We start from the raw sequence: 11,551 nt of genomic DNA, 5'->3' as shown, positions 1-11,551 counted from the left end.
TTCCATGCTTTAAAACTTTACGAAACACGTTTCAACATCGAGTCTCGATCAAAATCAATTTCTATAAGTTTCTTAATTAATCGCAATACATAAATAAGATGCACATTGTTCGATCAATATTGGGAACATGCATAAATGTTAGTAACAATCGCGGAAATGAACAAACATTCGCCGAAACCGTTCGCCTTCGAAGATTTCGCAATATCTTGATGTTTAATTATCATAATTGTTAACAACCCTCGTAAGACCATACTTTAGACAATTATTAACAATGTCCTAGTATAAATAATGGCTTAAAATATCATTTCGTTGAAATATTCTTTGTTCGCGAAGGAAGTTTTCGCTGAGATCCAACTGACATTTTCAAGGCTACACGTATCGATTATCGATTCATAAGTATTTATCGGGATGATTTTTCTATCCAGAACCTGCGATTAATTGAATTTTGGCACTTTTATGTAAAAAATACCACTTCTACGCGTATTGTGTAAATTATAAGAATTAAACAAATGTTAAATTTATGTATCTAATGAACAATTGTTACTTTCCATGCTTTAAAACTTTACGAAACACGTTTCAACATCGAGTCTCGATCAAAATCAATTTCTATAAGTTTCTTAATTAATCGCAATACATAAATAAGATGCACATTGTTCGATCAATATTGGGAACATGCATAAATGTTAGTAACAATCGCGGAAATGAACAAACATTCGCCGAAACCGTTCGCCTTCGAAGATTTCGCAATATCTTGATGTTTATTTATCATATTTATTAACAACCGTCGTAGGACCGTAGATTAAACAATTATTAACAATGTTCTAGTATAAATAATGGCTAAAAAGCCATCAATTTGTGGAAATATTCGATTAGATCGAACAAAGACAATGGAAGTAACGGTAAGTCACTGGTAAGTGACCTTGCGGTGGGTATATAAGGAGCCCCCGGTTGTTTAAAATTTCATTGTTCCTGGAGCCTCCGAGGTGGACGGATCTCTTCGTTTTAGGTTTATGGAAGGGGTACCCCCCACCTTGGTAACCGGTGCTGGCCGCCGGTAGGCGGTGGTCAGTACTGGCGACCACTCTCTTAATCCTTTCTTTTTTTTTTTTAATTGTTTCTTTGTGTAATTCATTTCATTTGTTCTCTGATTTTAATTTCTACTTGTTTTTGCATGTTTATTTTTTTGTCACTGCCTCGTTTATTTACTTTGTTACTGCTTGACTGTATTTGATCACTAACCAACTTCATTTCTATTGTATTTTCTATTATGCCTTGACTTTAGGTTTCTCTTAGGTAGGCACATCGGAGAACAAAGAACGAAGAACGAAGAGGACTCTTTCGTCGCAACCGCCGTGGGATCTTTAGTTAAGCTTAGAGTAAGTTAGTTTTAAGGCCACCATGTACGAACATCTGTGCTCTGCCGAGCAATTATCCAATCTTTAACTTATTTTTGCTCGCTTCCTCGTCCCACACTCCGGCCACCTCTGCTTGTTGCATAAGCAAGTGACCGGCCGTGTAGGTGGTCCGAACGGTCGATCGCCGTCTCTTCTGGTGCGTCCGCTTTGAGAGAGAACATGCTGTGAACACAGGGGCAGGTGTTCGCATCGGTCCCTGTGGAAGCCCTAGTGCCACAAGACCCTCTCTTCGTCATCCTCCGTGGGTCAGGTCCACGCTCTGCGTGGCTCCTGACGCGGAGTTGGGAGAAACGGGGCACTCTATATGAGTGGACGGCGTCGCGCATTTCCTTGAGAATCGGGCCCACTGAGGGGAAACGGGACCGACCTAGTAGGACCAACTGCACGGTTCGTGTCGCGTCTTTCCCAATTTTGCCTCATTTTTCCATAATGTAATTGCTCGGCAGAACTAAACGAGGAGATCGAAGGAACATTGATTCCTTCCATCTCTTTGGTTTAGTATCTTCGTTTGTATCGCGTGTCGAGGGAGATCGATGGAACTTTGATTCCATCTATCTCTCTCCGGGTCTCCGCTCGCAGCAACCTCCACGTGGTGAGACCTGGTAATCGGTATTACTCGCAACGAGTAATACCGAGCTAATTGGCTGCGAATTTAGAATAGTTATTTAAGATAAGAAAAAGTTGAATACCTTGAAAAGCAACATTTTTATAGTGCGTATGAATGCTTGAGTATGTTAATTAAACGAAAACATGAGATTGTATCACCGATGTATTGATATCTTTCAATAAAGTCATTTTTAGTAACAACAAAAGCTTCTCCTTAGCCATTATTTGCCACCAATTCCTTAACCGGATCCTATCACATTGCTAAATTACCAAAGTTCAAAATCGTCGAAAAATTTGGCCAAAGTTCAGAAATTCATTCGAAAATCACGCAAAATCTCAATTCACAAAAACTTATGGAACTTGACGTCATTTCCAAAAACCCCCGAATAAGAATACCTCCTCGAGTATCACGTTCTCCTGTTAGCAAAGCCCAAAATCGACGACAGATCTAGCAAAATTTCGGAAATTCATTTGAAAATCACGCAGAATCTCAATTTGCAGAAATTCTTAGAATTTGACGTCATTTCTAAGAATCGGCGAAATCGTGGCACTTCCTCGAATATCATATACTCCTGACACCAAGAGTCCCAACATCGAACATTTTCTACAATTTATGTCTGAATTATATCCTTTGGAATGAGGAGAACACTGTCGCCAAGGAGGTATGCATTCCGATTTTTCATGTATTAATCAAATGTTACATTGATATATCTAATATACAATTATTACTTTCCATATTTTAAAACTTTACGAAACATCTCTTTACTTCGAAACTCGATCAAAATCAATTTCTATACGTTTCTTAATCATTTATGATGCATAAATAAGATGCACATTGTTCGATGAATATTGGGAACATACATAAATGTTAGTAACAATCGCGGAAATGAAAAAACATTCACCGAAATCATTCGCTTTCACAGATTTCGCAATATCTTCATGTTTATTTATCACAATTATTAACAATCGCCGTAGGACCATAGTTGAAACAATTATTATCAATGTCCAAGTAAAAATAATGGCTTAAAAGCCATCAATTTCGTGAAATATTCGTTAGATCGAACAAAGACAATAGAAGTAACAGTGCGATAAACTAAATGAATATTTGTCTCGATAAATTATACATTTGTAACGCGGTACTTACATGGGTTGCCATCTATTGGAGAGAGGATTAAATTACACTTAAGGGGTGAAAACACCTGGCGGAGAAACGCTCAAGTTTGTCGAAGAATTGTTGCGACTTTCATCCACAGATGGCTCCACAAACATTATATACCGACATTACAGATAAGTTTCTGCTTTCAATTGACATTCCCTGCCGTCCGATAAAATAAATAAATGTTTCTGAACAAACTATTGTGTGAATCATCTTTCGAATAAATGTAAAATTAAACGGAATCAGCATAATGTTATTTCCCTGCATTCTAGCGTTCCTTCATACATTTAAAAAAATCTTTAATATCTCGAAATCAAGATTACACATATCGATTACCGACTCACAAGTATTTATCATGACAATTTTTCTATCGAGAGAATCGATTAATTGAATTTTAGCACTTTCGAGTAAAAAATACAACTTCTACATGTATTGTGTAAATTGTAAGAATTGAACAAATGTTAAATTAATGTACCAAATAGCCAATTATTACTTTCCATGACTTAAAACTTAAAGTAAAAACATGTTTCTTAAAGCTTTAAATTATGGAAAGTATTACTTGTCTATTAGATACATTAATTTAACATTTGTTGAATTATTACAATTTATACAATACGCGTAGAAGTTGTTCTTTTTACTTAAAAGAGTGGAAATTCAATAAATCACTTTTCTAGATAGAAAAATCGTCGTGAAGAATATTTCTAAATCGATAATCGATACGTGTAACCTTGATAACGTTACACATGGCTATTTGGTACATTAATATAACATTTGTTCAATTCTAACAATTTACACAATACGCGTAGAAGTTGTATTTTTTACTCGAAAGTGCTAAAATTCATTTAATCGGTTCTCTGGATAGAAAAATTGTCATGATAAATACTTGTGAGTCGGTAATCGATATGTGTAATCTTGATTTCGAGATATTAAAGATTTTTTTAAATGTCTGAAGGAACGCTAGAATGCAGCGAAATAACATTATGCTGATTCCGTTTAATTTTACATTTATTCGAAAGATGATTCATACAATAGTTTGTTCAGAAACATTTATTTATTTTATCGCACGGCAGGGAATGTCAATTGAAAACAGAAACTTATCTGTAATGTCGGTATATAATGTTTGTGGAGCCATCTGTGGATGAAAGTCGGAACAATTCTTCGACAAACTTGAGCGTTTCTCCGCCAGGTGTTTTCACCCCTTAAGTGTAGTTCAACCCGTTCTACAATAGATGGCAGGTCACGTAACAACTGTTTGAATATTTGCATGTACATAAACTCTGTAATGTCGGTAGATAATGCTTGTGGAGCCATCTATTGATGAAGGTCAGAACAATTCTTCGACAAACTTGAGCGTTTCTCCGCCAGGTGTTTTCAGCCCTTAAGTGTAGTTCAACCTGTTCTACAATAGATGGCAACCCATGTAATTACCACGTTACAGGAGTCTGTAATTGCGCGTTCAGAATATATTTGCATACATTCAAACTATAATTTCGACATGTAGAGAAATATTCATTTATTTCATCGCACGATTACTTCGATTGTCTTTGTTCGATCTAACGAATATTTCAAGAAAGTAATGGCTCTCCAGCCATCATTTATACTAGGATATTGTTAATATTGGTTTAAACTATGGTCCTACATCGATTATTAATAATTATGATAAATAAACATATAGATATTGCGAAATCTGCGAACACGAACGGTTTTAGTGAATGTTTGTTCATTTTTGCGATTGTTATTAACATTTACGCATGTTTCCAATATTAATCGAACAATGTGCATCTTACTTATGCATTACAAATGATTAAGTGACTTATAGAAATCGATTTTGATCGAAATTGAAAGCAAAATATTGGCATTGATACGTTTCTCGATTTGCGATCAAAAATTAATTTCTATAGGCAAATCAATCATTTAAAATGGCTAAATAATATGCATTTTGTAACACTAATATTTACAATTTTACTGTGTACATTAGTAATTAGTTTACAAATGTTAAGTTTGATCTAAAATCGAGAAATATATGAATGCCAAACTTTTACTTTAATTTTTCGATAAAATTTAATTTTTATGGGCAAACCAATCATTTACAATACATAAAGCAAATAAATACTGTAACATGAATGTTCGAAACGTGCGAAAATGTTAATAACAATCTCGGAAATGAATAAACATTCACTAAAACCGTTTGGCTTTGCAGATTTCGCAATATCTTGATGTTTATTTATCATAATTATGAACAACTGTCGTAGGACCATAGTTTAAACAATTATTAACAATGTCCTACTACAAATAATGGCTTAAAATATAATTTCGTTGATATATTCTTTGCTCGGGAAGGAATTTTTCTTTGAGATCCAACTGACATTATCAAGGTTACACGTATCGATTATCGATTCATAAGTTTTTATCGCGATGATTTTTCTATCTAAAAAAGCGATTAATTGAATTTCGGCACTTTTATGTAAAAAATACCACTTCTACGCGTATTGTGTAAATTATAAGAATGAAACAAAGGTTAAATTAATGTACATAATGAACAATTGTTACTTTCCATGCTTTAAAACTTTACGAAACACGTTTCAACATCGAGTCTCGATCAAAATCAATTTCTATAAGTTTCTTAATTAATCGCAATACATAAATAAGATGCACATTGTTCGATCAATATTGGGAACATGCATAAATGTTAGTAACAATCGCGGAAATGAACAAACATTCGCCGAAACCGTTCGCCTTCGAAGATTTCGCAATATCTTGATGTTTAATTATCATAATTGTTAACAACCCTCGTAAGACCATACTTTAGACAATTATTAACAATGTCCTAGTATAAATAATGGCTTAAAATATCATTTCGTTGAAATATTCTTTGTTCGCGAAGGAATTTTTCGCTGAGATCCAACTGACATTTTCAAGGCTACACGTAACGATTATCGATTCATAAGTATTTATCGGGATGATTTTTCTATCCAGAACCTGCGATTAATTGAATTTTGGCACTTTTATGTAAAAAATACCACTTCTACGCGTATTGTGTAAATTGTAAGAATTAAACAAATGTTAAATTTATGTATCTAATGAACAATTGTTACTTTCCATGCTTTAAAACTTTACGAAACACGTTTCAACATCGAGTCTCGATCAAAATCAATTTCTATAAGTTTCTTAATTAATCGCAATACATAAATAAGATGCACATTGTTCGATCAATATTGGGAACATGCATAAATGTTAGTAACAATCGCGGAAATGAACAAACATTCGCCGAAACCGTTCGCCTTCGAAGATTTCGCAATATCTTGATGTTTAATTATCATAATTGTTAACAACCCTCGTAAGACCATACTTTAGACAATTATTAACAATGTCCTAGTATAAATAATGGCTTAAAATATCATTTCGTTGAAATATTCTTTGTTCGCGAAGGAAGTTTTCGCTGAGATCCAACTGACATTTTCAAGGCTACACGTATCGATTATCGATTCATAAGTATTTATCGGGATGATTTTTCTATCCAGAACCTGCGATTAATTGAATTTTGGCACTTTTATGTAAAAAATACCACTTCTACGCGTATTGTGTAAATTATAAGAATTAAACAAATGTTAAATTTATGTATCTAATGAACAATTGTTACTTTCCATGCTTTAAAACTTTACGAAACACGTTTTAACATCGAGTCTCGATCAAAATCAATTTCTATAAGTTTCTTAATTAATCGCCATACATAAATAAGATGCACATTGTTCGATCAATATTGGGAACATGCATAAATGTTAGTAACAATCGCGGAAATGAACAAACATTCGCCGAAACCGTTCGCCTTCGAAGATTTCGCAATATCTTGATGTTTATTTATCATATTTATTAACAACCGTCGTAGGACCGTAGATTAAACAATTATTAACAATGTTCTAGTATAAATAATGGCTAAAAAGCCATCAATTTGTTGAAATATTCGGTTAGATCGAACAAAGACAATGGAAGTAACGGTAAGTCACTGGTAAGTGACCTTGCGGTGGGTATATAAGGAGCCCCCGGTTGTTTAAAATTTCATTGTTCCTGGAGCCTCCGAGGTGGACGGATCTCTTCGTTTTAGGTTTATGGAAGGGGTACCCCCCACCTTGGTAACCGGTGCTGGCCGCCGGTAGGCGGTGGTCAGTACTGGCGACCACTCTATCAATCCTTTCTTTTTTTTTTTAATTGTTTCTTTGTGTAATTCATTTCATTTGTCCTCTGATTTTAATTTCTACTTGTTTTTACATGTTTATTTTTTTCCACTAACCAAATTCATTTCTATTTTCTATTATGCCTTGACTTTAGGTTTCTCTTAGGTTTCTCTTAGATACATTCTCTTAGATATATCGGAAGACAAAGAACGAAGAACGAAGAGGACTGATGTATTGCATCGTCCGCGGGACTGTTAATTCTAAGTATAGACTAAGTTAGTTTTAAGGTCACCATGTACGAATACCTGTGATCTGCCGAGCAATTATCCAATCTTTAGCTTCTTTTTGCTCGCTTGCTCGTATCTCAGTCCGGCCACCTCTGCTTGTTGCATAAGCAAGTGACCGGCCGTGGAGGTGGACCGAACGCTCGATCGCCGTCTCTTCTGGTGCGTCCGCTTTGAGAGAGAATATGCTGCGAACACAGGGGCAGGTGTTCGCACCGGTTCCTGCGGAAGCCCCTGTGCCACAAGACCCTCTCTTCGTCATCCTCCGTGAGTCAGGTCCACGCTCTGCGTAGCTCCTGACGCGGAGTTGGGAGAAACGGGGCACTCTATATGAGTGGACGGCGTCGCGCATTTCCTTGAGAATCGGGCCCACTGAGGGGAAACGGGACCGACCTAGTAGGAGCAACTCCACGGTTCGTGTCGCGTCTTTCCCAATTTTGCCTAATTTTTCCATAATGTAATTGCTCGGCAGAATTAAACGAGGAGATCGAAGGAACATTGATTCCTTCTATCTCTGCAGTTAGAATAAGTTAGTTTTAAGGCTGTGATCTGCCAAGCAATTATCCAATCTTTAGCTTAATGTTGCTCGCTTCGTCGTTCCTCGGTCCGGTCACCACTGCTTCTTGTACAAGCAAGTGGCCGGCCGTGTAAGTAGTCCGAACGGTCTATCGCCGTCTCTTCCGGTGTGTCCGCTTCCAGAGGGGGCATGTTGCGAGCACAGGAGCAGGCATTTTTGCCGGTCCCTGCGAAAGCCTCCAAAATAAGACCCTCTCGTCGTAAAGATGGAGAAACGGGGCACTCCTCTAGGGGAGTGGTAGGCGTCGTTCGTTTTCTCTGGAATCGGAACCACGGAGGGGAAACGGGATAGACCTAGTAGGACCAACTGCACGGTTCGTGTCGCGTCTTTCCCAATTTTGCCTAATTTTTCCATAATGTAATTGCTCGGCAGAACTAAACAAGGAGATCGGAGGAACATTGATTCCTTCTATCTCTGCAGTTTAGTAATTTCGTTTGTACTGCGTCTCGAGGGAGATCGATGGAACTTTGATTCCATCTATCTCTCTCCGGGTCTCCGCTCGCAGCAACCTCCACGTGGTGAGACCTGGTAATCGGTATTACTCGCGACGAACTATTATTCTTCGTCGCGGGTAGTACCGAGCTAATTGGCTGCGAATTTAGAATAGTTTTCTTGCGTTACTTCCATTCTCTTTATTTGAACCTAATTCACGAGTCAAAGACAAAGATATGAAAGTTCCAAGTGTTGTTCGATCATTCATCCACTAAATTATAAGATACTACAGAATAGGAGCGTGAGAGTATTTGAGGATGTTATGATATGGATATTCCAAATGTCGTGTAGCTTGATTACTTCAATTTGAAGAATTGAAAAAGAATTCTTTTCTTCATCGCGATTCTTTCCTATGTGATACGAATCGTGGACAATTCTCTGTCTGTTATCCTAAACGACAGTGTCTTATTATCGGTCAAGTTGTCTGCTCGCAAATTTGTTTTAAAATTCTTCGAAAATGGGAGAGCCTCGTATTTTTCTTCTTTCTCGTTTCACCAAAGCTGTACGAAGTGTTCAACTTACGAACTTTTGCGTAAGGATGTCTAGTGATTGGGAAAACTTAATAATTCACTGTCTAGTCAGTGCGCGATCTAGCCACTATAAATTATTGTTAGTAGCACCGTTCTGAATCGAAAATGTCGCTCGAATTATTTTAGTAGTTAACTCCCTGTATAGTAACGATGGTATACCGAAGGGAGTTTTATTGAGGTATATTTAACAACAAAGCTTTATTATATGTAAAAATAGTATATACGTGTATATAAACTGTTTGCTATTCAATATTTGCTCGCGTGTCAGAACCCGCCTTGCTTTGAATTTCGATTTTTCTCCTGCGTCTCGGAAGAGCTCTTCGGGTTGATAAAGAAGTTACCGTCTATATCTTATCGTCGAAAACGAAGATGGTGGCGTCATTTAACCTTGAAAATGGGCGTTATTTTACTTTAAACTTGGACGTTTTGTTGTTAGGCGGGCTGCCTGTATTTAAGAATTAACTTTGCGATTGTTTCTGCCCGTTAACCAGTAGTTGGCTGTCCTATTTCACTTTCTATATTTTTTAATATACAGATTACGAATTCAGGTACATTGAATCGAGGCACGAGTCTCTACGAGGTAGGAACAATAAACTGTGAACGGGAATTGCGAGAGAGTTCATAATAAAGGATATCCAAGGATTAAACTATTATTTATTAAATATATTTCATTGCGTTTTGAGAATGAATTTCGATACATGTAACCTACACGGAACAGGTCGAATGATTCGCTGTGAAATGACAATACTCTGACAATTGCTTCGCGATATTTAAAAGTTAAAGTAAGTTATCGATCAAAGGATTAAACTACTATTTATTAAGTATGTATCATTGTGTTTTGAGAATGAATTCCGATTAGTGTAATCTAGACATGGCGAGTGCTACGAAGTAAGAACCGTTTGCAGCCCCACGATACTTTAACTCTATGCCAGGTTATCGACCCGACGAACAAATCGTTATGAAATATTCTATTATAGCGGTTTAAGAATAAATTTCGTTCCGTACGAACACTTTGTATATTTCGTTCAATCTGCGTATACGCGAATGTATTCGAAAGTAACGGTACGTTATATATATATATTTAATAAATATTAATCTGTTCGTCGAATTGAGGACCTATCGCAAAGTTTGAAATAACACCATCTAGCGTTTCATCCGCGGGACATCTAGAAGCTTGTCGAAAAGGAGAAGGGGATGGCGTTTAGTGTTCCGTACTCCCCATAAACGACAAGTTATTAACGCACACGTGTGTTACGCGCTACAAGATCTTAATCCGTTTGCGTATACTACCTGTCTAACCGGTTGTGTCTACCGCACGGGACGATACACGCGTTTCGATTTGAAAAAATTTTATTTATTGCGTATTGCGTCGATATCGTTTCGATTGTTTCCGCTCGCTTGCTTCCCCACGCGAAACGATCTCGCACGACGGCGACCGAGTCAGTCGTCGGTACTCGATCGTCGTTCGAACCATTTGAGTGCGAAGAGTGACTCGCGCGCCTCTGCGCGGCAAGTGTGCGCGTCGGGATTATTGGGCGAGAAATGAGGTGGGTAGATGAAAGAAAGAAACGTTACCTTTATATTTTTAACACTATTTAAAAAGTTTATTAACCGATACTGGATCAAATAACAGTGAATCACGAACGATTTTCTCAACGAGAAGACAACTGCTGGACGTGCGATTAATCGGTTAGTTTACGTTCAACAGCTGTTCCGCAAAGGATGGAAACAGGAGAAGCGTTCGCCTTTCGCGCTTTTCGCGTTTCCCGCTAGAGTATCGAGGAGTGCGATCCTCTGCACTCAAATGGTCGAGCGTCGTCCAATCGTCGGCAAACGTTGTTCGAGTTAACTTTTTAACTTTCCGGCGAACCTCGTGTCGTCGTTTACCGAAACGCGGACTCGTTCTTCTTTCGTTTTCTTTTTTTTTTTTTCTTTTTTTTCTCTTTCTTTGCAAACACATTATTCTTTCACGCCGAGAAACGTTCTCCGTCGTCGTCAGCTTGGACACCTTACGACGAGATCGATTTATTTTAGCGGACTTACAAAAATAGCGATCGAGGATCGACTCGCGTGCGCGCGCGCGCGTTCGCAAAGAGCCAAAGCGGACCAACATTATTATTATTATTTTTTTTTTTTTGTCTTACAGGAGAAAATATAAAATACTATTGATCGGTTATTGCGACGATATGCATGAATAGAGATATATTTCGTTCTCCTTTGTGTTTCACACGCTGTCCGTTGAGTCGCGAACCTCGTGAAAACCCATCTCCCGTTGCGTCGATATATATCCAGATTACGGTTTTCTTTTTTTCTCTTTAG

The sequence above is a fragment of the Ptiloglossa arizonensis genome, chromosome 11, assembly GCF_051014685.1.
Source record: "Ptiloglossa arizonensis isolate GNS036 chromosome 11, iyPtiAriz1_principal, whole genome shotgun sequence".
NCBI lineage: Eukaryota > Metazoa > Arthropoda > Insecta > Hymenoptera > Colletidae > Ptiloglossa > Ptiloglossa arizonensis.
This window is presented reverse-complemented; position numbering follows the sequence as displayed.